Raw genomic sequence first — 27,592 nt, 5'->3', positions numbered from 1 at the left:
CTTAAAAATCACAACAGTAACTAAAACGAATTTACTCCCAGGACTGAATCTAGGATCCAGTCCTGGAGTAAGAAAAGTAATCCTGAAAGTAAATCACTTGCATATAACATAAAATTCTCATTGAGCTCAATGTACTATTGTATTTGAAATTGTGTTGCCTATTGCAACAAACTGTAACTATTACCTGCAAAAGTCAACTGCCTATTGCAAAGTATTTAACTAAAGCATCTCTTTCCGAGAAAGTATATTTTTATACCTGTTGTTGGTTCTAAAATAAAACAACCATATATTTTTTTATACAAACCATTGGCCTAGAGTTCAGTTCTTGAGTGTGTGAGACCATTTGCTGACTGAGTGTGTACAACAAATGCTTTACACTTTCCTCTGATACTGCCTTACTGCTCGACCAAGCTACCACTTTAGAGAGTAAGGTTATATCTAACTTTAGCCTCTGCCAAGCCTCCTGGGATTGTGGACTCTGTGCACACTGTACCTATTTGGGAACAGTATATACAGAGCCACTTTCTCACAGTAAAGCAGTAAGATTTTAACTTACATTTAAAAAAACCTTAGGAATTCACTGAAAAAAGAATGGTTAAAGTGCAGTCATATTTAGGTCTTTTAATATTACAGAAACTAAGGTTTTAAATCAAAAAGACTGAACTTAACTGTTATACATAATTCACTTATGTATAACTTGTACTGCTATGATGCACTGCTTATGATCTCACAAATCACATCACTGATGACATCAGAACAGTATGGCAAAGACAAACAAAACTTCTCCACCTCTCATGAGTATCTCTTTTTAATTCACTAAAGATTGATGCTTTGTTGAGCTTCTTACGTAAATTGCTCAATAATGAAGAACCTTTAACTTCTTTTTCCACACTGGTGGAAGTCCCACCTTGTAATTTCTGGCATCCAGGAAGAATAAGTACAAGGATGTTCAGTAACACACTGTGGGCCCTGTTATGCTTTGGGGGTCCGACCACAGGAGCACCAGGTCTGTCTACTCCATGTCGCTGCTGCGCAAGCAGAATACCCCCCATCGTATTACAAGTTGAGCAGTCTGAAACACACACTGCCAGCCCGGAGATCCTTTCAGCAGTTCTGCAGTGGACTCATACGGCGGGCTAATGTTTTTGCAGTGATCCACCAGACACTGGCAGGATAGCATTTACACCGCTGGGTGTATTACACGTAGATAGTGACATTGATGGTCTCAAGGCAGAGGACAGCCAATGGTGGTTACTCAAAGGCGGTCTATAGCCGATGTACGAGGAACCCAATAAGTAAAAAAAAAAAATCTAAAATAAAAAATAATGTCTGGACTCAAATAGCACACGTCTGAAATCTTGTCACAAGTGGCCATGCCTGCAAACTACACTATTAAACACATCCCCTAACTTGACCAACACACTTTGCCATTCTAGACAGAGCAGCCACCTTTAGCACAACTATCAATACACATTTCTATCTATTCTTCCTAAAGTATCACTCATTAACCACCACCACCCTTTTAACTCTATTTGTACAAACTAACCCATTATTCCCTTCTTAATTATTTATTTCAAGTCATTACCATAACATTTTCTTTCTCCCCTCACTATGCCACCCAAAAAACACCCTTCAGTGAAGGGGAATTAAGAGCCAATGGTGGATCAAATAATTAATGTAGAGCTCTAAATGTTTGGTACCCGAGTCCAGCATACTCCTCACAGTACGAAATCGGAAATGTGAGAGGAGATAGTCAACAGTGTGAATGCTGTTAGAAATACTCCACACACACTGATGGACAGTAAGAAGAGGTAGAAGGTTCACAAGAAGTACATACGGCGACCACCTCCAGGATGCATAGAGGACTGCCGGAGGTCCTTCCAGAGAGCCCTTAAGCCTCATGCCCTCGGAGAGGACACTCTTGGCTTTCTACATCCTGAGTGACTTGGAAGGAATGCAGGGAGGAATGGACACTGGTAAGCTACAAGACCTAGTACAATATCACAATATCCTGTCTGCTATCAAATAGGCCTTTCATGTCCTCATTAACATATACTCCCTGAACATGGAACGTAGATTCTATCTCAAAAGTCGGTTTGTATGTGGTCAAGAATATTGATGCAAATTACACTACAGATATTCATTGCATAAATGGTATCATATTTGAATGCTGTCTGTAGGTGATGCATCAAATCCTTCAAGAACGAAAGCATGTAATGTGTGTCAAATCAAATACAATATACATCTATGGTAAAATACTCATTAGTAATGGAACAAATAACTACATCTACCATAAGGCATGGTCTCTTTACCACCACCCAGCATGCTACACTACTCACACACCCTTCTTACCTCGCAGTCATCTTGCTACTAAACTAACACTACTCAGGGAGCTTAACTCTTCTCAGCCATTGACAAAGTCACATCCACTTGACTACAGCTACCATGAGGCCTGGTCTCTTCACCTCCACCAAGAATGCCACATTCCTCGTCCCCCCTTCATACCTGGCAGCCATCTTGCTACTGCACTAACGCCACTCAAGGAGTCCAACTCTTCTCAGCCGTTGACAAAGTCACATCCACTTGACTGCAGCTACCATGAGGCCTGGTCTCTTCAACTCCAACCAGCATGCTACACTCCTCACCCCCTTCTCACCTGGCAGCCATCTACCTACCTAACTATCACCACTCAAGAAGCCCAACTCTTCTCAGCCATTGCCAAAGTCACATCTACTTCACAACAGCTACCATAAGGCCTGATTTCTTCACCTCTACCAGCATGCTACATTCCTCACCCCCTTCTCACCTTGCAGCCCTCTTGCTACTGAACTAACACCACCCAAGGAGCTCAACTCTTCTCAGCCATTGACAGAGTCACATCCACTTGACTACAATTACCATGAGGCCTGGTTTCTTTACCTCCACCCAGCATGCTACACTCCTCACCCCCCTTCTCACCTGGCAGCCACGTTGCTACTGAACTAACACCACTCAAGATGTCCAACTCTTCTCAGCGTGTATTAAAGGTACATCCGCTTGTCCGCATCTGCCATGAGGCCTGGTCTCTTCACCTCCACCCAGCATGCTAAACTCCTCACTCCCCCGTTCTCACCTAGCAGCCATCTTGCTACTGAACTAACACCACTCAAGGAGCCCAGCTCTTCTCATCCGTTGACAAAGTCAAATCGACTTGACTACAGCTACCATGAGGCCTGGTCTCTTCACCTCCAACCAGCATGCTACACTCCTCACCCCCTTCTCACCTGGCAGTCATCTACCTACTGAACTAACACCACTCAAGAAGTCCAACTCTTCTCAGCCATTGACAAAGTCACATCCAATAGACTACAGCTACCATGAGGCCTGCTCTCTTCACCTCCACAAAGAATGCTACACTCCTCACCCCCCTTCATACCTGGCAGCTACCTTGCTACTGAACTAACACCACTCAAGGACCTCAACTCTTCTCAGCATTTGACACAGTCACATCCACTTGACTACAGCTACCATGAGGCCTGGTTTCTTTACCTCCACCCAGCATGCTACACTCCTCACCCCCCTTCTCCCCTGGCAGCCACCTTTCTACTGAACTAACACCACTCAAGGAGTCCAACACTTTTCATCCTCTACTAAAGGTACATCCGCTTGTCCACATCTGCCATGAGGCCTGGTCTCTTCACCTCCACCCAGCACGCTAAACTCCTCACTCCCCCGTTCTCACCTAGCAGCCATCTTGCTACTGAACTAACACCACTCAATGAGCCCAGCTCTTCTCATCCGTTGACAAAGTCAAATCCACTTGACTACAGCTACCATGAGGCCTGGTCTCTTAACCTCCAACCAGCATGCTACACTCCTCACCCCCCCTTCTCACCTGGTGTGAGACGCTGGCCTGGTATATGCTGACCACTAATTAAAGTGGGCACCTTGTACCAGTCCAAACAACCCTTATTGATGATTAGGTTAAAGACAACCTTTATTGAGAGCTATCCTAGTGGTAGCTATGGAGAGCAGCCTTCAGGCTAAGTCTCGAAGGAATATAAAGCAGCTTGTTTTACCAGATTAGAACCTCCTGAATGACCAAATGAAAGGAGAACCACACAAGGAATATATAACATATATGTATTTATTACTAACCACTCTCACAACAAAGCACACAATATTAAATCACTAGAACGACAGTAAATAGCACAATACACAGTGGGCTCCAGGGGGACACCAAACCATATACTAAGAAAGTGGTTTAACAACCACGACTTGACTAGACACAGTGCCTAGAGCACGTAGAATCGCTGGGACCCCAAGGAACCACCCAAAATAGTGACACAGGGGACCTACAGAGGACAGTTGCAGTGTGTGAACACAGGCACGAGCTCCATATGTTTTAAAGATTAAGGACACTTCGGAGAGGACTTTAAGCAAACCCAGTTAAACATAGAAGGTTCTAAGGCCAGCACCCTTGAGAGTACCGAGATACCCATGTTACCTATCCCAGAGGAGCCGGGTGCATAGGGGTCAAGTGATGTCAGAAACCTTCATCGTTTTAAATGGCGTGATGCGGAAAAGTGCTGCTGCCAGGAAGATGAAAAGTGTCCGGTGGAATCCAAGCCTGGATCCGAGGTGAGAAGAACCTGAAAGCAGAGGGGACAGAGTCTGAGTCACTTCACAGTGACATGGGGCACGATAGACAAATGTCCACAGATGTCAGGTGTTTCAGGTGAGAAGAGGTGAAGCTTGACTCTGCAGCCACGGGGACCAGGAGATGTCGACGACAACCAAAGTCTAGGGGTGATCTGTCCCACGAAGGATGTTGAGTGCTGGGGGGTCAGTGTCCGGATTGAACACCAACAAGCCTTGGTAACTGCAACCCATGCGGGCACGGAAAATGCTTCGGTGAAGACCAGCAAGGTCCTGGGGACTCTCCAAGCTATGGAGAGTTAGGGCACATCTGGAGCAACCAGGAAAGCCATGAAAAGTCAAAGTTACCTTTACAGGCCAACAGAGCAGGGATCACTTAGGGACCTCGAGCTGAAACACGAAATACCAGCCCATAGAACACTCGTGAAGTGTAGGCCAGAAATCTTCAGTGGAATTACTGCTCGGGGTCAGAACTACAAGTAGCCCAAATCACAGTCTCAAGGATTGCCAAAAAGCATATGGTGCTGCAAATGTACGCGGTGCACAGGGGTTCGGGTTGCATGGTCCCCACGAGGGATACGGGCCTCAGAATTGCTGAGAGTGCAGATCAACCTCAGAGACCTTGGGAACCCACCTCCTGTGTTGCAGAAATCTTCGGAGTTCTCAGGAGCTCGGACGATGCAATCCGGTCAGATGCGTTTTAGGTGCCTGCCTTGCAGGGGAGTAACTCCTTTACTCCAAGGGAGAGTCTTCAGTCATCCAGCGTCGTGCAGATCGTCAAAGTGCTTGGTGTCTGTAGCAGAGTTTAGTCCAGGTAAAATCTAAAGTCCTGTAGTCAGGAGTTCCTACTTTATACCCAAGGAAGGGGTGGGACAAATTCTGGGGACCCACCTATGGGAGAGTCAGGACAGAGGGGTGGCTACACCCATGCCCTTTGTCCAGTTTTACGCCAGAGCAGGAGCAAATGGCTCCTGCAACTGGTTTGAGCTGGACTGTGCAAAGGGACACCAAATGTGTCCCCAGTGCAGACATCAAAGCACTCTCAGAGTGCACCCACCCAGCCCCAATACACTAAAGGTTGTCTGCGAGGTGGTCACACCTCCCTGAGATAGGAAACCTATTGTAAGGCCATCCTCTGCTCGAGTTTCGTCCAGCAGCAGGAGGGCAGACTCGTGTCTGTGGCTAGCAGCATACATTTTGTAATGCCCAGGTTGAGAAAGCTGGCACCGGGTGTACCGGTGTGTCGCATATGTCACTTTAGGAGGGTGGAATCATACCTCCTGGCGGGGAGGTATGATTCCAAGGTGTTTAACACCAAACACAACATGTTTCTATGCAGCCGTTTTAAAGTTAGCATTTACCGCAAGGTTAAAATGCGCTTAAGTATATATGGTTGGCTGCATCACAAACAACCCCGGAAAATAGGTTCCGAAGGCTGCAGAGGGGCTCTGCTCATGCAGGTGCACCCTCTCACATAGAACCCAGCACCCTGCCTTCAGGATTGATAAGGCCTGCCATAGGGGTGACTGACAGGTTTATATGTGCAGTGATATAGAATAGATAAAGTGAACCTATATCTAAGTAAGGGGTGCATGCAGCACCTTACACAGGCTTCTGTAGCAGACCTGTGGTGTCATTTTGAATGGTCTCCCAGGGGTGGCATAATACACGCTGCAGCCCCTGAGAGGCCTCTGGGGTACCTATGCCCTGGGTACATAGTATACCATATACTGGTGACTGGTAAGGGTACCAATCTGAAGAGTACCTAAAGTACATGCAATCAATTTAGAGGAGAAAGCAGCTAGATTGGGGTCCTGGATAGCAGGATCCCAGTCAGACTAAGTTGAAAACAGGGTCACATCAGCAAAAACTGGGGGTAACTATAAGAAGCAGATCCTACTCTCCTACACCTGGCAGCCATCTACCTACTGAACTAACACCACTCAAGGAGTCCAACTCTTCTCAGCCTCTACGAAAGGTACAACTGCTTGTCCACATCTACCATGAGGCCTGGATGTTCAGAAATACAACAGAATTATACCCTGTCAGTGAAGATAATTGTTGAAGATACACTAATGAAACAGCAAATTCCAGAGAACTAGGATTTAATCTTTTAAAAAATATCAAATATTTGCAGATTTCCATTATTAATGTTAAAGCTGATTTATATCACTAGTTAAAAATATCAGTTCTTTAGCTCTGCAAAGGACTGGATACAAATATCCTAGATGTACAACCATTAATGCTGCCATTGACTTTCATCTCTATTTAAATCCATAGCTGACCAAGTAACTGCTGCCGGTCCGATGGAGGAAAGAGCAGAGTCGCTCCCAAGACGGAGAAGATGAAGAAGCTCTTAGTGAACAAACAAGCTCCATAAGCATTGGACATCGACGACTGGCCTAACACATCTGGGCAGTCTGGGCAGACCTCAAAAGTTTGCCACTCTGGGACCACACCTACTACCATGGCAGGAAAAACACAGGCAACCTTTGTCCCCATGACCACTGGGCCTCAGACAGGGAGTACCATCACCTGCCGCAGTCCTGGGATCTCAGATAGCTACCACCTTCCCAGTCAGTCAAGAGCCTCGACCCAGTGGGAGAAAGAAGTCTGTGTCTAGGCAGAGGGCAGTGGGACTGGACATCGGAGGAGGGCCAGTGTGGATCCACAGCGTGAGTCCACTGATGAGATGGGTGCCTAGGCTGCCATAACACAGGTCCTAGTTCTGTGACAGGACTTTCAAGGTGTGTTTGGCCAGATTGTCAGCGAAGTTAGGGAAATGAAGGAGTTGCACAAGTCTACATACCAGGAGGTCTCTGACATCCGGGGAGATGCTGCCAACCTCAACAACAAGGTTGCGAGCCTACACGCAGAAGTGGCAGGGGTCTGCACCGAAGTGGCCAGCATACGTTTCCAGGTGGCCTCCATGGTAGGGGTGTTAAAGGATATCAACAGCAACCTCTGCAGGGTTTTCCCCGTAGCAGCTCCTGCTCCCTGTGTGCCAAGCTCTTCACCACCATCAACCTCTGCAGCTCCCACAGGAAGGGAGACCCTGACAGCAGAGTTTACATCTGCAGGCACCCCAGGATCAACAGCTCCTGATCCCCCCTCACCCAGAAAGAGAGGACGTACTTGTAAGACTTCAGAAGGTAAGGGTGACAAGACCAGAAGCACTGGAAGAGAACCACCTCGCCACTAATGTCTAAGCTGTGTGTGCCACACATCCATGTTGTAGACTCGAACTCCCCATTTTTCTAACTCTGATGTGGGGAGTCATTTGGACTTTGGTATCTAGAAACTAGGGACTCTACTTCAATGCTTTCCTCCACCATGATTGTATCCTTCAATTCAATTGTTTGCTTTCGTCCACACTCCTATGACTGATATTCTCACAATCTCTTTAGGTCAAGTCTAGACATCGCTCGCGTTGTTAGGCGATCTATGGTCTGAACTTTGTGGGGTCTGACTCCTCCCACGCTTTGGATTGGCTTTTCTGTGTGTAATCTAAAAATCGTATAATATAAATCAACAACAAGAGAGGGAGGGAAGCTACTGGAGCTACTCTTGATCCCCCTGGACTATATTAGATAAACAACAAAAGAGTGTATCCTAAAACGGAAATGAACTAGCAAAAAGGTGTTTCACTGTGTTTTAAAAGAACCCTCACTCACCAACCTAGTTGGTGACATGCTTCATCATTGGGTTCCCACCAGAGAGGCCGAGTGCCTCTCCGGTGTGCTGCGACGCCTGAATTACAGCGGAGCTGGATTGAGTGAAATCAGTGCAAGTTGTGAGTGGTGAAAGTGAAGTTAAAATGGTGCGCAAATAGAAAGGCAGTGCCTCTGTCTCTTGGTTGCTAAACTGCTACAGTATTTTCATTCTACATCATGTTTGTGGTTTATAAAAAGTATGCCCTTAATTATTCTAACTTTAACATTTATGGGTGCATTTATGCGAATTGAAAGGCTATGTGTTCCTCTTCCAATTGTTTTAGGGGCATCCGAAAAGTTGTGTGTCTTTTCCTTTGAATTTATGTTTTGAAATTGAAAATGCTGTGTATATAGGTATACTGTTCAAATAATGTGCTATGTATGCAACGTTTGCTATTAAAAAATATAGAAAGAACAAAAAGACACGCTGCCTTTTAGATACCCTAAATGCACACCCCCCCCCTCCCAAAGCACTTGACTATTTACTCTAAAGAAACTAAAATATACGTTAAAAAAAACACCAGATGTGGTGGTTTTGTAGCTACATCAAATTTATTTGCAGCTCGTAAACTAGGGTCATATCTTGGTGGGAAGCTTCCCATCCTGTAATTTCAGACAACGCACTGAAGATTCACATTCCCAAACAAGAGCTGTAGGAAGCTCACAAGAGCGATGGCAATCTTTATAGCTATGTGTCGGCTTTCACAACACAACCAGAAACTATACAACCTTCCACTGCCACCATTCCTTCCTTGTCCCACCCTTCTCATTTCCAATACAATAAGATCTCAACCTTTCCAAACAGTTTACATGCTGGCAGAGTGTCTCTCTTCCTCGATCAGAAACAATTTAGCCAATGTGCCTACACACTCCCTTTCCAACCTCAAAAAGTCTTTATAATAGAAACAAATAGGATACACAGTCCCATGTAGATATATCTAACCATCTCAACAGAATGCAACATTAACAATATAAATCCATAGAAACAAAGTCAAAACCAATGCTGGCTTTAATATGCCACACAAACATATTACAAATAAACAAACAAACAAAAAACAGGCAGTGTTTCACTGCGCACAAAAGTGCATAGCAAAAACAAACGTACAATAAATAAACAGATAAAGATACTGTTTCATTAAGATCCCTTCACACAAGTGCTGCATCCGGCCTACGCTGCTGACCTAGTTAACATTTTTCTTTTCGCTCCTTGTCCTTACTTTATAACACACCCGCACGCCTCACACCTCACACCGTAATATCTTTGCTGGCATCAGCTATTATAATCTTGCTAACTGTATAGCCCATACTGAACTTTTATCCAATTGACTCTTATGATTACACTTGGGATATTTCAAAGGATGAAATTGCATTACAGTCCTAGCGTCACCTTAACATATGGTGATTTTGGGCAATTTCCATTGATTAAGGCACATACACCGTCCAGACTTCAGGGGGCTGTTACACTGTAAGTTCTCTTCCCAGGAAAAAGGTAGCCAGCATGTAACACTATTTTGGTAACGCTTCCGTTTGATTACTTTGTTTTGCACAGCCGATTCTATAGCCTCCCTCAAAACACTCACCCGCTCATTGCATTGACCCTCAATTGACTAGTTACCCACCTTCATCTAGACATGTCGTATATGACTCTTTACTACGCATGCGATAGATCGCATGCTATTACAACGCGGTCGTCATAAAGACTGCATTGTTACATTGCGAAGCATCACATCGTAAGTCGTTATAACAACTTACTGTAGGGATCCCGCCGGACTTAAGAATAGTATTATTTACTATTCCTACTCCAGTTTGTGCAACAGCAGGGAAGGTGTTGGCTTGTAAATCCAACGCCTTGTGCCCCTCATAGCAAGATACTGTAAGAACTTGTGATGTAATGGTTTGCAATGTTACAAGGGGATCGTTGTAACAACCACGTTGTAATGGCATGTGATCTGTCACATGCGATCTAAACGCTGTTTCCCAGACATGTCCTGAGTCAGTGTACCACCTCTTCTTTCTCTGATGGTTAGGTACCCACCCCTCATCGCTGGAAACTCTGTGCTGCATGAGCCACTTGATATTCAAAGTTTCCGCAGGAAAATAGATTTGCATGTTGTATAGACTGGGCTCTGGTGCCCATTGCATCTGACATCACACAAGACTGCCCAGTGTTGGTTATCATAATGCCGCCCAGGAAGAAGTAGTGCACAGCAGAGGCAAGTATGTATACCTGATTACGATTGCATGACCCAGTGTTTAGAAATCGTGTGTCTATTCAATCCCTGGTTGTAAAGCACCCAGGATAAAGTTCTGCTCGGCTAAACTCATAAGGTCCCAAAGGCGAGACCTATTGGCTATGCCAATGCTTGTTTTTTTACTTGTTTTTCATTTAAATACATTGTAATATACACCACAAATCATACTGTCCATCGTATGCTTTCTATCATTGTCTCGTGTGATAAATCGACCAGGGTCAAATAACATTGTATGTTTGCAAATGTACATTTTCTTACTCTACGGCAAATGTAGTCGTATTTGCATTACAGTGCTATCCCCTCTATGAAGTAGTGGGTCACATGAGGATACACACACATTGTTTCATTATCTACATCATTGAATCTGTACATACAGAGACTGTTCAGATGTTTGTCAGTCCAGCTCTACATCTTCAGCAGGACTTACTACAAAAGGAAAATCGGTACTAGCACCAGTTCTACAACTTGGGGCCCGATCCCGATCCGGGTCGGACAGCCCTCCGACAGCCGTCCGTAGCCATACCTTACGACCATCTCTGTCCTGGAACAGACCCTTCCGTACAAGGAAGTACGATGCACAAATGTGTCCACATGCCGACCGAGCCGTAGGCTCTGAAATCAGCCTCATTTCCCGTACGAGCCGGAACCATAACCGCAGAATTCGACTCGTCCGGAAGCATTTAAACAGCAGTTTCCGGCCGGGCAATTATGATGCGCACTTCGAACACGCCGAACTATTCGCCACTGACAGCATGTCTCAGCATCCGGAACTGGAGTCTCTTCGCGTTGCTCTGCGCCACAACACGGACAGCGGGTACGAGACGAACCAAGCATGTATCCGATCGTGCATATCATCTCTGCACTGTACGTCTATGACAGATTCAACAACAGGAATCGATGTGTACCATGCAGGCGGCAAGTACAACACCCATAGGGGGTACATTGCCATAACTACAAGCAGGAACAACCAATTGAGGGGGTGCCCATCATTACCAGCAGTGTCTAGCCCATATGGGGTTGATGCCTATCACCATCAGCAATCTCCAGCACATAGGGGGTGGATGCCCAGTCCTTGTGCCTCAGGGGGGGATGCCTATCACCGCCAGCAGTCCAAATCCACTTGGGGGTGGATGCCTATCACTATCTGCATACTCCACCTGCATGGGGGTAGATGCCTATCACTACCAGCATACTCCACCTGCATGGGGGGAGTGTCAATCACCACCAGCATTCTCTAGCACATAGGGGGTGGATGCCCAGTCCTTGAGCCTCAGGGGGGGATGCCTATCACCCCCAGCAGTCACAACCTACATGGGGTTGGATGCCTATCACTATCTGCATACTCCACCTGCATGGGGGTGGATGCCTATCACTACCAGCATACTCCACCTGCATGGGGGTGAGTGTCTATCACCACCAGCATTCTCCAGCACATAGAGGGTGGATGCCCAATCCTTGAGCCTTAGGGGGGATGCCTATCACCCCCAGCAGTCACAACCTACATGGGGTTGGATGCCTATCACTATCTGCATACTCCACCTGCATGGGGGTGGATGCCTTTCACTACCAGCATACTCCAACTGCATGGGGGTGAGTGTCTATCACCACCAGCATTCTCCAGCACATAGGGGGTGGATGTCCAGTCCTTGAGCCTCAGGGGGGTAGGCCTATCACCCCCAGCAGTCCAAATCCACTTCAGGATTGATGCCCATCACTATCTGCATACTCCACCTGCATGGGGGTGGATGGCCATCACTATCAACAGTCCCACCCCTATGTCTTGTAGTACCAGCACCCCTCACCCTACCATCATGCCAAGATTGTGTATATTGTGTGTGAAGTCCCTGCAACTGTGACCAAAAGCTGATTCTGTCATCATAAATCCATGCACATTGTGAACATAGCATGAATGGTGCCATCAAACCCCACCCCACCGCAGGGATCCAAATATGAGTGCCTGTCCAAAATTGTCAGACAATGCTGCTCTGCACTTCAGATTCCTGGTTGTAACACCACAAGCACTGTAGTGGCTAAGTACTGGGTGTGTTGCAAAGTAACACACTTCTGTGGAGTGGAAGTGACCTGCGTCGACTAACATCCCTCTGACATGTGCAGAGTAGCAGTGCACATGGAAGCTGACAATGCCTCCAATGTACAACTACACAATTTTAGTAGTGCCCAACAGAATGCATACACACATATGCACACAAACAGACACACATACCAAGAAATCCAGTGTAGATTGCAGCCATCAGGTAATCAAGACCCATACCATGGCAGCAATGGAACATAATAACCATGAAGAATGCACCGAATGATGAGGGAGGAGTGCCAGGGACAGTACAGCACTACCTACACCAACTTGCAGGCAATGTCCAGAAAAGCCATATCAACGCATGGGTGTAGGTGCCCAAACACAACCAGCCAGCCCCACACTGCAAAATGAACACCACATGTGTGTGTGTCTTAGTGTACCCAGGCTAGTACAACACACATCCTGTGGTGTTTAAATCAAAACAGATATATGTGTACACACTGCCATCCAGAAGTCACACAGGAACTGGCTACATACATGTGGCCAATCAGCCATTGTGACATTAATGGTCACACAACACAGCCATGTGACATAAGCTTGCTTGCACACCAACAAACAGCAAGAGACAGACCCACTCCATCAATATCCACAAGGAGCCCACATTGTTGCAACAGTAGCCAGTATGATGAGCCCTCTGCGTGTAACACTTTGGATGTACACTCTACTTGTGAGCACAGACACGTGCGTTGTGCGCACTGTGGCAGGTATTGACAGCCAAACTGACATCACACTCCCTCAGAAAAGTAAATGGCCATGTGCTGTGACGTCGTCTCTCCATGTATGTAGTGTCCTAGACATGAGAACACTCACATATGCCCACTCCAGATGCCACACACCTTCATCTGCAGAAATGAGCATCAGCCAATTCCACAGGTACTGCTGACATTGCACATGCACCAATGAAAATCACAGGGGTGGAGGGGAACTAAGGTGTACAAACACATCACACATGACCAGGCAACATCCTCTGTGAATGAAACACACACCAATTATTATGAGGTACATGTGCATGACGTGATACTTATCTGACACATTGGAATGAATAGCACATGGATACCCACAAAGAACACATTTTCACAGCAGCAGATATTGAAGGCTAGGTTCTGATGAGTGGAAGCACTGACACACACATACAAGTTACCCAGGCACATGAAGCCACCACAACAATGTGAAAACAACCTGATTTTGGCGACAACAAAGTGCAGGGCTGAATCCTGGTTATGTACCATGTGAGTTTGCACACATACCAGGGCCATTACATCACACACACACTGATGACTCCCTTATAACCAGTAGCTTTAGCTGAACCCTTGCTATCCTTCGGGTCCAGCAACGAAGGTCCTGCCACCTCTTCTGGCAGTTGCGGATGCGGCGTCTGCAGACCTCCACCGACCTAACTGCCCGGGCGATGGTCAGCCAAATTTCATGCTTCTCATGGGCAGTGACCTGTGAGGATGACACTGTGAGACAACATCACTACACATGTCCCATGTTAACAAACACACAGTTGTACACATGTCGAACTTGGCAGTGCATATCATGTAGTTAGGTATTGCAACTGTGGTAATGGTCAGTTGTCCTCTGTGCAAGCCCAAAACAATGACATGGCAGTGCCGGCAGACCAATGGCCTAAGGTTGGACACCACTCACTGCTCAGACCGGACACTGTGAGGCACAGAGTTGCACAGGATGTGTACCTGCACGGGTACACCTATCATGTGGCCCACTCCACTTACACCCCCTCACCAGCCTCTCCCAAGATTGCATGAGCCACATTGATTAGTGAACACTGCCAACAACAACATGTCAATTATTCACCATATTTACTAGCGGGGTGGAGGGTTACAGGTGTTTGCTTAACTTTCGCAGCCAAACATACTGCTCTGTATCATGAACACAGCAGTGAGGATAGTTGGGGTCTAGGGTCTGCAGCTGTGGTGCAACTCTACAAAAACTATCTCACTGCAATGCATTGGCAATTTCTCATTCCCAAACTACCATGAGGCCCTCCTTCAGATTGCTACCCTTACATGGCTGGTGCATTGCAGCAGTTCTTAGTTGCCTTCACAGTTATTGGTTGCTGAGATGGCTGGAATGACAGACATTGTCACATTCCCCTTTTCATCAATGCTAACTTTTGCATGTCTGGAAGTGTCACTGTTAGTCAAGTATATGTCATACAGCAACACATTTAAATATAGGAAATAGGAGAGTAAGTCAATCTGAAACATTGCCAGCTGTGTACATACATCCCAACACTCTCAAACGTAAACTTACTCAGTGTGCATGCTTTCCCTTTGAGGGCACAATGCCAGTAGTGCCAGTCAGAGTACATGTAAAAATGGCAAGGCAGTGGACTCCACACTCACCTGCTCCTCTGGTTTCCCATACAGCTTGCAGTACTGTGGGAGGAGGCTGTCCAGCAGGGCCTGGTTCTCCTCCTCAGTGAATGCTGGGGCCCTCTCCACAGTACGTGCCATTGCAGGAGACAGAGGATGCAGAGAAAGCAGCAGTGGTGTGATGTGACCCAGTCCTGTGGCATGTAGTGCAAGCAAGTGCTGTCTCAGGGGAACACACAGCCTTAAATCAGTGCTACAGAGGCTGTATCTGTTCGATGCGGGCAAAGAGATAGGTCAGACTCGTTCGCATTATCCAAATTGACCCAATCCATGTCTTGAAAAGCATCGGACACGCCTTCAGCGTCGTTCAAACTTTCTGCAACCTGACACCATTGAATTTGAAACATTGTTGTATACGCCAAACTGAATCTGGCAGCACTCAAGTCGTACACGTAGCAAAACACAAGGCTCGTCTCCATGACAGCCAATAGCCAATGGGTGTGTACGCCTTGGTTCCTAGGTGTCCGACACGTCTCACGGAATCGCACCCGCATAGAGAGACATTACAGCCTATGAGCAAGGCGTGCGTGTGCTTCGGTGCACAAGTGTCTGAGGCGTCTCAAGGAATCGCACCCGCATAGAGAGACATTACAGCCTATGAGCAAGGCGTGCATGCGCATCGGTGCACAAGTGTCCGGCGAGTCTCACGGAATCACACACGCCAGTTTCACCATTGCATTCGGTAGGCAGAGGCTGCCCACCAAAATGTTTTGATATGGACAAAAGGGGCTGGACAACACAGTGACAGCCTGTCATACAGTACAGGCATTCACTATCCATGCTCCATCACATGTGTGTATACATATGTACACATTGCATGTTTGATGTGCACAATGTGGTTCACACTACCAGGATGTGCCATGTCACAGGGTCACCATAAGGCATTGTGTGTGATGCACCTCCCTACTGTGATTCAGGACTTTGGTGGCCAACACACGTGGCCTGTGCACAGTGACTGGGGCATATTGAGTATTGCCATGTCACATGAACCCTACATGGCATATGATATGTAATGTGTGTCGATGGGCTTGCTGTGTGTGGTACATCATGAGTATTTTCAAACAATACTAGGTACATGGACATATTTGTATTTATGAGTTGGTCATCCCCCCAATCTTCATCAGACTTGGTTCTGTGATTTTGGGTTGTGCCTGTGTGTCACAGACATCCACGTTTGACATGCAGACAAGCCTGTTTGCACATCCTGTGTGTCTTGCTTGTGTTGGGACGTGTACATCAGACGTTTCATGGTGACTGTGTCCATGTCGCATTACATGTTCCCCGTGTGCGTGACTGGCAGCCCGTTGTCATATTGACAGCACAACTATCCTCACTAACCATTGTGGTGTGTATTTGTCCTGTACCATATGTTCTGAAGTACTGTGACAGGGCCCACAGTTTGTCGACAGCAGAGCATGGCACTTGTTTTGTCACCATGTGGAGGTGACATGTTTTGTGAGGGGCACATGTGTGGCATATGTGTCCATGCAGAATTGCACACACCTGGCTCTATTGTGTTCGGATGTGATATAGCTTGTGTTATTTGGCCTGGTCATTGCCACAGATGTGGGTGAACTGAAATACTTTCTTTGTTTCCCTATGTACTGCAGTGCACCTAATGTCCACAGACCCTTCCCAGACCTTGCAACCATGGTTGAACGTGACTGCATCCGACGGTACCGCTTCACTCGCGAGTTGATAGAGGATTTGGAGGTGCAGTTGTCCCCACATTTGCAACCTGGACATGCGTATCCAACTGCGCTGACCCCCAAGGTCAAGGTGATGGCAGCCCTACATTTCTTTGCCACAGGAACATTCCAATGCACAGTGTCTGGTGCTGGTGGGATGTCACAGACTATGTTCAGTCATGTTCTCCGTGATGTATTGAAAGCAATGTTGTTGTATCTGGGCCAATACATCCGATTTCCATCCCAACAACAAATGCCAGGCATAAAGGGAGATTTCTATGCCTTGGGAGGGATGCCAAATGTCATTGGCTCAATTGATGGGACACATGTGGCTTTGGTATCACCACATGGACAGGAGCAGATTTACCACAACATTTTCACTTGATTAATGCCCTAGTGGTATGTCTTGCGGATATGTCAATTTCCCATCTGTGTGTCCGTTTCCCTGGTTCAGCCCACGACACCTACATCATGCGGAATAGCAGGATACCACATTTGATGTCACAGCTGCAGAACCAGCGTGCCTGGCTTGTCGGTGAGTAGTAGCGCTTTACCTTATGTGTCTTAGTTATCTTTGGATTACACGCTCATTCCTGATCCACGACATGTTTGTCTGTTTGTGTGCAGGTGACTCTGGGTACCCCAACATGTCTTGGTTGCTGACACCTCTTAGGAACCCTGTCACACCTGCGCAGATATGTTTCAATGAGGCATATGGGCGGACCAGGCGAGTGATAGAGCGGACATTTGGACTCCTGAAGAGCTGATTCCGCTGCCTGGACTGGACAGGAGGGGCCCTCCGATATGCACCTGAAAAGGTGTGCAAGATATTTATTGTGTGTTGCCAGCTACACAACATGGCAGTGAGGGAGGAGGTGCCTCTCATTGAAGATGATGACGGACAGCAACCGCCAGCATGTGAGGATCCTGGCCTGGGACATGTTGCGAGTGATGATGAGAGTGAGGGGGATATACGGACTCAGCTCATCAACAACTTCTTCTCCTAATTGTGAGTATACAGTGATGTGTTGGCAAGGAATCTTGGTTCACCTGATGTGTTTGGGTTGTGCACTGTGTGGGCATATGTGTTTCTAAACGCTACGTGTCATGATTGTAGCATTTATGTGTCTCTTGAGTCACTATGTCCTCCCAATAAGTGTTGCCATGAATCTTTGGATATTTTCACAAGTTATTTGAATTGTGTATGTAATGTGTTTTGTAGATGTATGCAGTTGTGTAGTGTTTCCAATACTGTTGTATGTCTGTGATTCACAGGGTCCATATGCTGTTGTCTGGTGACATGTAACCTCTGAAACGCACAATACGGTCACTGGAAGCAGCCTTTTATGGTTCCCGGACATACCATCCCACACACCCCGGGGCTGGCATGTCTGCCATATTGGTTGCATATTTGCTCACTGTTATGTGAGGGTACCTTGCATCTGATGTTCTGTTTACTAGTTGTGTATGTGTAATAAAGTTGTGCACCAGTTTGTGGTGTGCTTCCTCTGTGTCCACACATCGGTAAATCTTTGGCATGCTGTACCTGAGGGCTGATTGGCTCTGATTCAGCATTTGTGTGTACTTGCAGTTCACAATGTGTGAGACAAGAAATGTGATGGGCATGGTGTTTTTGTGTTGTGTTGACCTAGGAGTGTGTACCTCTCAAATGTGTCACAGCAACATGAATCAATTTCCAGTGTTTAGATTGCTCTAGTGGTTCCCCTGCCCAGTCCTACTTTAGCATTTCATCACCTATATGTGTCAAAACCAGTCAAATTCATCACAGAGTCAACAATTGTGATTTGGAGTGTTTATTTACATACATGTGTGTGGATGATATAGGTGACATGGAGTGCTGTACAGTGCAATGGGATTCCAAAGTTCACAGAGGAGTTGGTAGGGTTGGTCAGTGGAATTGGCAGAGTAAAGTCCACAGTCAGTAGATCCATTGGTTCAGATCAGATTCTCCATCACATGTGGGTGAGATGGGGACAGTCGACAAGGTGAAGGGTTTGCACACAATGAATGACATCAGGGAAAGGTGTTCACTTCCTGGGTGATGTGCAGGGCCAGCTGCCTCTCACTTGTCCTTCTTTGGACGACCCTGCAGCTTCTTCGGGGGTCCCTCAGGTGCAGGCTGTGGTGGTGCACTGGAATCTTCATCGGAGTCCACCTCCCTACCTGTGGCAGTTGCAGTTGTTGTGGTAACTGATGTAGTGGGCACACAGGAAGGTGGGGCCATCTTGTTTGCAATCTGACATAGGCATCCCAGTATGTATCTGTGCACCGCCGTCACATCATCCAACTTGTCCATCTTTGACTCAATGCGGGCCATGTGTGTCTCCACCCGCAACATTTGTGTGTCCCATCTGGCATGATGTTCAGCCTGCTGTTCTTTGATGTCCCTGAGGTGCCCCACAATCTGGCCAAAGTCAAAGTGCATTGCTGGTACGCATTAATGATGCGTACCAATTGGGGATCAGCTTGGGGTTCAGCAGCATGGCCATGGGGTGGCCTCAGCCTGCCCCCACTCCCACCACCCCTACCACCACAAGCAGGTTCTGCTGTTGCAGGCACAGACAACACTGGGCCTCCTCTGGTGATGGCACTGGTGGAATTGGCAGCCACCTCCAAGCTACCCTGTGTTGCTGTGCCCTCGGTGTTGGGTTGGGTTTGTCTGTCCGTGTGAGTAGGGGTCATCTGGGTGTTGTCAGATGGAGCAGAAATGGTGGCAGGGGGTGCAGATGTTACTGCTGCTGCACGCTGATCCACACAGGAGGGGCCAGGTTGTTCATGTTCGTCGTCAGAGGAGTGAGAGGTATCCACACCAGCCTGCTCTGTGTCAACCAGACTCTGGGACTGTGAATCTTCCTCGTCTGTTCTTTAAGTTTCCCCAGCTGCACCTGTGGGTGGAAGAGACACACAATGTATGTTGTGGTTCAGCACACATAAACGTATCACACACATTGAATTCTGTACAATGCTTCATGATGAGTGTATGTGCATGGCTTTGTCCTCAATTATCAGTCAGATGCCGATGTAGGTTTTTTACAATTTCCAGATGCGTTTTATGTACATGTAGAGCTGTGTGCATGGACAGCTCATGTATTTTTAAGGTGCCTTACATGTACATTGCAAAACCTGCACTCTCTTGCTTCACATAGGTGTGTTGTTTGTTGTTGGTGGGAGGGGTGTGTGTGGCAGGGCCTGCTGGGAGTTGTAGTGTGAGGTTGCACTCCTTCTCCCCCCTGGACTGGATAGGACCCCATGGGCCATGCTTCCAAGACAGTGAGTCTGAGTACATGTTCAAGTTGCCTGACAGTGGTGTCTTGGTGTTTGTTGGTGCCCAAGTCCCAGAAAAGACTTGTGCTCCCCACACCAGAGCCCAGTGTCTCCAATCTTGCATGTACTTTGACACTCCCTGTGAGGTGAGCCTGGTGCATGGGCCTATTCCTGGGGCAGGTGGGATGGGGACTCTGGCCTGGGACTCCAACTCCCATCATGCATTTGACTCCACCCCTTCCCAGAAAACCCATGCTTCCTTCCTGTGACTCAGCTTTCCTGGTATAGGATGTGTGCAGACAAGATGGCTGCTGCATGGGACTGGTGTTCAAATCCCATTGCCTTGCTGTGTACTTGTACTCAGTTTTGTGACTTTTGTGAATGGGGATCTTGCCAGTGACATTGCAGGTATGTTTGTAGTTACAATCTGCATTGGGACACAAATACCACCATGGGTTGCATATCCTCCCACCCGGGCACAGTGTCAGGCGTCTTGGGAGTCGGTTTACCTTGAGTCTCAGGTTGTGTTTTGTCCCAGGTATGTTGTTTGTTATTGGTGGGAGGGGTGTGTGTGGCAGGGCCTGCTGGGAGTTGTAGTGTGAGGTTGCACTCCTTCTCCCCCCTAGACCAGACAGGACCCCATGGGCCATGCTTCCAAGACAGTGAGTCTGAGTACATGTTCAAGTTGCCTGACAGTGGTGTATTGGTGTTTGTTGGTGCCCAAGTCCCAAAAAGACCTTGTGCTCCCCACACCAGAGCCCAGTGTCTCCAATCTTGCCTGTACTTTGACACTCCCTGTGAGGTGAGCCTGGTGCATGAGCCTATTCCTAGGGCAGGTGGGATGGGGACTATGGCCTGGGACTACGAATCTCACCCTGCTTTCAGCTTCACCCACCTGTCCAGCATGCCAGACCTTCCTTCCTTTGACTCAGCTTCCCTGGCAGTGTGTGTAACTGTGGTAGCTTGATGGCTGACGGTGTTTGGTGGTGTATGTGGCCAAATCCCGGGGGTGTTTGTCATTGAGTTTGTACATGTATTGCCCTAGGTACATCTTACTGTGACATTGCAGGTATTGTGTTTCTCTAGGTGGCATACACATGAGAGGATAGTTGTGGTTAGGTTGATGTGGCTTGATGACAGTGAATGTTTTCTCTGTCCCCCTGACAATATTGTCTGTGGGTGCTGATTGGTGTGACATCACATTTTGTAATAGTTGTTTGTGTACCCACCAGGCTCTGGTATTCCAGGCAATCCATGGAGGCTAACTGGTGGGAACATGGCCCGCACCTTCTCCTCCAGGAAGTGAAATACACCGGTTTTAGGGAGGACCACCACCAGTGGGCTGGCTCAGAGCATGGTCTTTGCTGAAGAGTTTCTTGACCCTCCTGCGTATGTCGTACCACCGGTTCCTGATGTCGTCCATTGTGCGCATGGTAGGTGCTAAGGCATTCACCTTGTCGACAATCCTCGCCCACATCTTGCTTTTCTGGGATAGGGGGGTCTGTTGGACCAAGGAACCAAATAACTGTGGCTCTACTCTGATGATTTCATCTACCATGACCTCCAACTCACTGTCTGTGAACTTTAGATTCTTCTTTGGGTGCATGGTGATGGGTGGTGGTGGAGATGGATGGGTGTGTGGTAGTGAGGGTTGGTGAGTATGTGTATGGCTGGGTGGCTGTGAGTGTGCCTATTGTGTGGTGCTAATGTTGTGTAGTGTGTAGGTTGTGGCTGTATGTCTCAGTGTAGTGGTGTTGTCTGTTAGCAGGTCTGTGATATTTGCAAAGGATCATGGTCTGGATTTTTGCCCTTTTTATTTGTGGAGTTGTGGGTGTGTCTTGGTTTGAAATGTGATTTTTTGGGGATTTATAACTTCCTGTTTGGCCTTTTTCTGTGTAAATTACATAATTTCTTTAGGCCTGACGGGGACGTTCAGTTGTCCGGGTCGTACGCCTGTGGCGTCACTTGTCAGTGGTCCGAGTCAGTCACGCTGACATTGTGCTATGTTGCATGTTTCACGTACGCACCGGTCGCGACGGGCTATTTTTATAGCCAATATCTCTGGTCTGTGCGAATCGGTTGTACGGCTTGGACTCCGTGCGACTCGCTTTTGTCTGTGACGCATTGCATCGTACTAGGCTGGTTGAAAGGCGCGTGTTCGTGTCGGTCAGAACTTTAACCTTTCCGTGTCGGTCGGAAGGTTTCGGTTTAGTTTCCAGGCGGCGGCACTGTTTTCCATACATTTCGGTCAGTCCGGATTGATACATCATACTTGTAAGGTCATACAGCGCCTGTACGAGTCGGTCGGACTTCAGTCCCAGTCCGTGTTGGTCAGAACGCTTTCCGGCCTGGATCGGAATTGGGCCCTTGGTATCAGATTACAAAGTAGTCACAAACTCACTTCATATCTAGAACAAGTAATTAGTCCAAAATCATATGACATGCCCATGTGGTATGCCTCTAAGCTCATGTAATCCACATAACTGATAGAACATAAGTATACAGATATGTCTGCACCATAGTCCTTGACCCCAGGAACAAAACATCATGTGTTGCCTACATCTTGTGGTATAGCACATGTACATGTCAGTCATGTGTGACAAGCACTTTTATAACATTATGAAAAGACACTGAAACAGTCACTTTCAGGTCATGAGCAATGAGGAATCAGGCCATGTGAAGGCAGATTGACTATAATTGGGCTTAACCCAAACATTTGTTGTGCCACATGATGGCACACCTATTGCTTTGGGACCAACGCACCATAAGACAAAATTCCGAGAAAAACAAGGTACTTGCCAAACCATCACAGTACAAGTTGTCATTATGAAAATGTGTCACATCCATCATCTATGACGCACAGTACCAGGAACAATCCATGTTCACTCCGTTCTTCAGAAACAGCAATACATACCAGCTGAAGTCACAACTCGAATATAAACACATGAAGAGTCATGGTGCACAGACCTACAAGTGAACAACACAGTGATTAGTTCTGGATAATATAAATTCACATACCCATGTAGGCCTTTTCTGAGGCTCTACGTATTTTTTTAAAATAATCTACACACTGACATCATTAACCACCTTAAAAACATCATACTTAACACTTTTCCTTGTCTAACCACGGTCTGCTTCACTCAAAACATTTCCTTGGTCTGTACTGCACCGTAAAGCACTCTGATACCCGATTGGGTCAAGTTTGCGCTATATAAAACTCTGTAATAAAAAAAACATCTTAAATTACACTTACCTTCAGGAGAAGTAGTTGTGGAGGAGTTCCTGATGTACATTTGCTCCATCATTCTCACCACTATCATCAACACCAGGCATTTCCTAGCGCCCAGCAGCTGAGTTCCCATGTAGGTATGTTATGTTATTTATATTTAATATAGCGCACAACTCACTCGGAGGCATCTTGGCGCTGTTGCGGAAACAGGGATCAGTAGAGGGAGAGATGAGTTAAGAATAGGTGGGATTTGAGTAGATTCCTATTGGCAAGGGATTTGTGGTCCAATGCTTTTTTTTTTAAAGATAGGATGTACACACGCCACCTTCCACTTAGTAGGGATGCTGCCTGTTTTCACCCAGCAGTTGAAAATCACTAGGATCATCGGGACAAGGCAGTTGTACAGCAGAAACATTATTTTGGGGGGGCAGATGTCCAAAGGGGAACCTGACTTGGATGTCGCCAGGGAACTACAGATTCTCTCCAAGGTGAAAGGCGCAAAACTGCCTAAGATGTAGGGTATATCCTTTAACTGATCCACATCAGAACTAGTGATCCCTACCCCAGGAGAAGGGGGGGGGTAACATTTTGCATAGAAGTGGGAGATTTTCTCCTGAAAAAAATTGCCCAGTGAGTCACAGAGTTTCTGGGATTCAGAGGAAGGCTGAGTGCATTCCCAAGGGTTGGTAAAGTCTTGAACTATATTAAAAAGAACTTTAGAGGAATTGCCATCCTGTTCAATTTGATTGGTAATAGAATTATGTCGTGCAATTTTGATATTATGATGGTACCAAGATAAGGCTTGTTTATAAAGATCCTTATCTTGAGGCTTTTTGCTTCTGCACCAGCTCTTCTCTAAGTTCTTACACCTTGATTTTTTCTAGTTTTAGCTCGGAGGAGAACCAGGGGGCCGAAGGTCAGTGTTTGGTGGGGCAGTAGTTTTTATAGGGCTTTGGTTAAGGCGGTGTTGAGGGACTCCAGTAGGTCAGTGACCTCGGGATTATTTTGAGGCAGGCTGAGGTGAAAAGATTCCCTAAAAGCCTCTGGATTAAGTCGATGCCATGGTCTGTAGACATTTGGTGTCAGTCTGCTAGTACTCTTTGTGATGGAAGGTTGAACAGACTGAATGTGAAAAGTGATTAAGAAATGATCTGTCCATGTGAGGGGAATTGGTACCTTACATTCTAGAAGTTTAGTATTAGAGAATAGCAGGTCAAGTGAGTGGCCCGCTATATGCGTAGGGCCTCTGACTCACTGGGAGAGTCCTAGTGTTTCCAGGTCTGCTAATAGCTAAGTGACTTTGAAATTAGTGTGGTCTTCCTCATGGTAATTAAAATCACCTAGGAGTAGGAATTTATTTCGGTCTAAGACATGGGTGGCTATTTCTTCCACCAGCTATTGGCTGAAATTAGACTTGGATCCTGGTGGGCGATAGATCAGGGCTCCGTTCCAGATGTCGGTAGCGGAGAGGTTTATTTTAAAGATACCCAACTCTAATGAGTCAGAGATGGTGGTCGTGATCCATGTTACATTAATTGTATTTTTGTAGGCTATGGCAATGCCTCCACCTAGTTTTGATCCTCTGTCAAGCTTAATCAGTTTGTAGTTAACAGGAAAGCTAGCGCGATGGCTTGAAGGTTGGACGGATTCAGACACTTTTCCATCAGGAAGCAAATATCCGGTGACTGAGAGGTGATTAGATCCTATATCTCATTCACATATTTGTCTAGTAAACTTACATTACAGAGGAGGCTTTTTAGGTCATTCCTACAAAGCATGGGGCAGGGGTCAGTCCCTGTGAGGTTCCCTAGTTCGTTGTTATTTTGGAGATGGCAGTTGAAACAAGCCACTGGGCCCTCTAGGTTAGGGGGGAAACTTTAGAGCATAAGAGGTGGTGTGGGGCTCTAACATTATTCAGCACCCTCAATTGATGAAGGGTAGCTGATGAGTAATGGTAACGGTTCGATCTGTTATCTCTTACCCAAGGAGAACCAAGGGTCAGGGCTCCTGGTCTTGCCTTTGGCTCATCCGCTGCACGCGTCCCCTGCGCGCCCGACCCTGCATCCGCTTTTCTGGCAGTGTGCACAAGAGCGCTAAATGCTGCCCCGGCTGTAAGTGGGTCCAAAAGCTTTCTCTGCGCAAACAGCCACTGAAGCTGCTGCGAACCGGAAAGTGATGGCATCGTGAGATCAATGTGGGAAGAAGGAGTGGATGTACAATTTTTAAAAAGTAAGTGTCGGCGAAGATTAAAAACAGGTGATTAAAAATGGATTCCCAGTTAAGGCTGATACTCGTGCACAACTCGTACACAACAGAAACACCAAAGGCATTTAATAGATAGCGGCTAAATGAGACCTGAATAGTGGCAGCAGTTACACCTAGTGGATCCTGATCCTTGACCCACTGGGCATCCGGCCTGGCATTGGCTTTAATGGCCAAGTGCACTAGAGCGCTTGGCCATAAAAGCAGATGCGGGCCATGCTCTCCATCCTCTGGGATATATGGTATTGCCAGTCTCAGGGCAATGTGGCGAACAATGCAGCAGGCCACGGTGATCTGGCACACCTTCCTGGGTGAGTATTGGAGGGCTCCACCAGTACTGTCCATGCAGTGGAACCTGGCTTTCAGGAGGCCAAAAGTCCACTCCACTGGCCGCCTTGTCCTTTCTTGTGCATCACTGAAGCATTGTTCACCATGCGTTGCAGCATTTTGGAGTGGCATCAACAACCATGGCCGGTTGGGATATCCTGAGTCTCCTAAATGTGAGATATGTAGGACGGAAGTACTAATTCACACACTCATATCAATTTGCATGATATCCATGCATAATGAATCTACCATACATCACACTTACCCACATGCCAAGCCCTCTACGGTTGGAGACATCAGCCATGGTATGTTACTGTTCTGCAGAATGAAACTATCATGGGCAGATCCTGGAAACTGGGCACAGATGTTGGAGATTTCCAAACAGACCACTTGCATGTTAATGGAGTGGTGGTGCTTCTAGTTCCTGTAAATTTGCTCATGGTCGAGTGGTGCCACTAAGGGAATGTTTGTACAGTCAATGGATCCAATTACGTGTGGGATGTGACCTAGGCCATAGAAAGCTGCCTTCACTGTGCTGTAATGCTAGAGGCACTCCTATGGTTTGAAACCACGTGATGACCTTTGACTACCATGATTTTAATTGATTTTTGGTGTTTTATTTTACCCTAGTGTGAATGTACAGGATTGTTCCCTTCATGTGCCTTGTTTCCCTTGAAGATTTCTTTCGTATCTCTCGTAGTTTTAAAGTGGGAGCTGTCACAGGGTAGAACAGTTTGTCAAGAACAGAACCTGTTGGATGTGCATTTGAAAGCATGAGAGAGATGTGGAATGCACTTCTTGGTCTGGAAGTGCAGTGCTATGAGCGATGGTGCTCAAATGTGCCTTGTGTTGTACATTTCGAGATTAAGTATGTGATGCTATAGGCAATGGCGCACAAATTTGCAATATGTTGTACATTGGGAAGTATGAAGTTCTTACTATTGCCCTCATGTCTTGCTTGAGCTTTTTACACTCACAGGCTCATGGGGAAGCCCTTTCAGGACTTTCTAGTGTTTTTTGAGAATATAAAGCTGAGGCTTGTTGACTTAGAGACAGGGATTTGTTCGAGCCTGAATGGTGGACGCATCATCAATGCAGGCATCTGGCCTCTGAGTCCCCTGACCTCGGCTGTGAATCCCTCAGTCTGGAGTAGGCCAGGATGAAGATTATACCAGGTGAAGTGTTTGATTTTTGATTGTTGCCATTGTGATGTGTGGCTGTTTGCATGCATATTCAGTTTCCAGTGGATATAACAGTCATTGTGATACGTGACTGTCAGTGTGCACCTTAGGTTTCCAGTAGCTATAATCATCTGAGGTGTTTTCTTTGAATATTGACTTTGTAATGTGTGAGAGTCTGTAATCATTTGATGTATATTCCCGCTTATGTTTTATTATGCATGCATTCAACAGTTGCATTTGCCAAGTGTTTTATCACTGCTCACATATACACACACACACAACTATTCTCACTTCAATGGATAATTATTTCACAAAAACCTGTGGTACAGCGATGGGCACCTGATTCGCCCCCAGGTATGCAAATTTGCATATGAGCTGGTGGGAGGAGCAGGTGGTCCGGAAACTGTACCCAGAAGTGTGGCAAGAGCACATAATGCACTGGAGTCGATTCATCGATGACTTATTTTTGCTGTGGAAAGGCTCAGGAAAACAGGCCAAAGATTTTATAACAAAAATGCAGGTG

This window comes from Triturus cristatus, chromosome 6 (genome assembly GCF_964204655.1).
Source record: "Triturus cristatus chromosome 6, aTriCri1.1, whole genome shotgun sequence".
Lineage (NCBI taxonomy): Eukaryota > Metazoa > Chordata > Amphibia > Caudata > Salamandridae > Triturus > Triturus cristatus.
Note: the sequence above shows the minus strand (reverse complement) of the source record.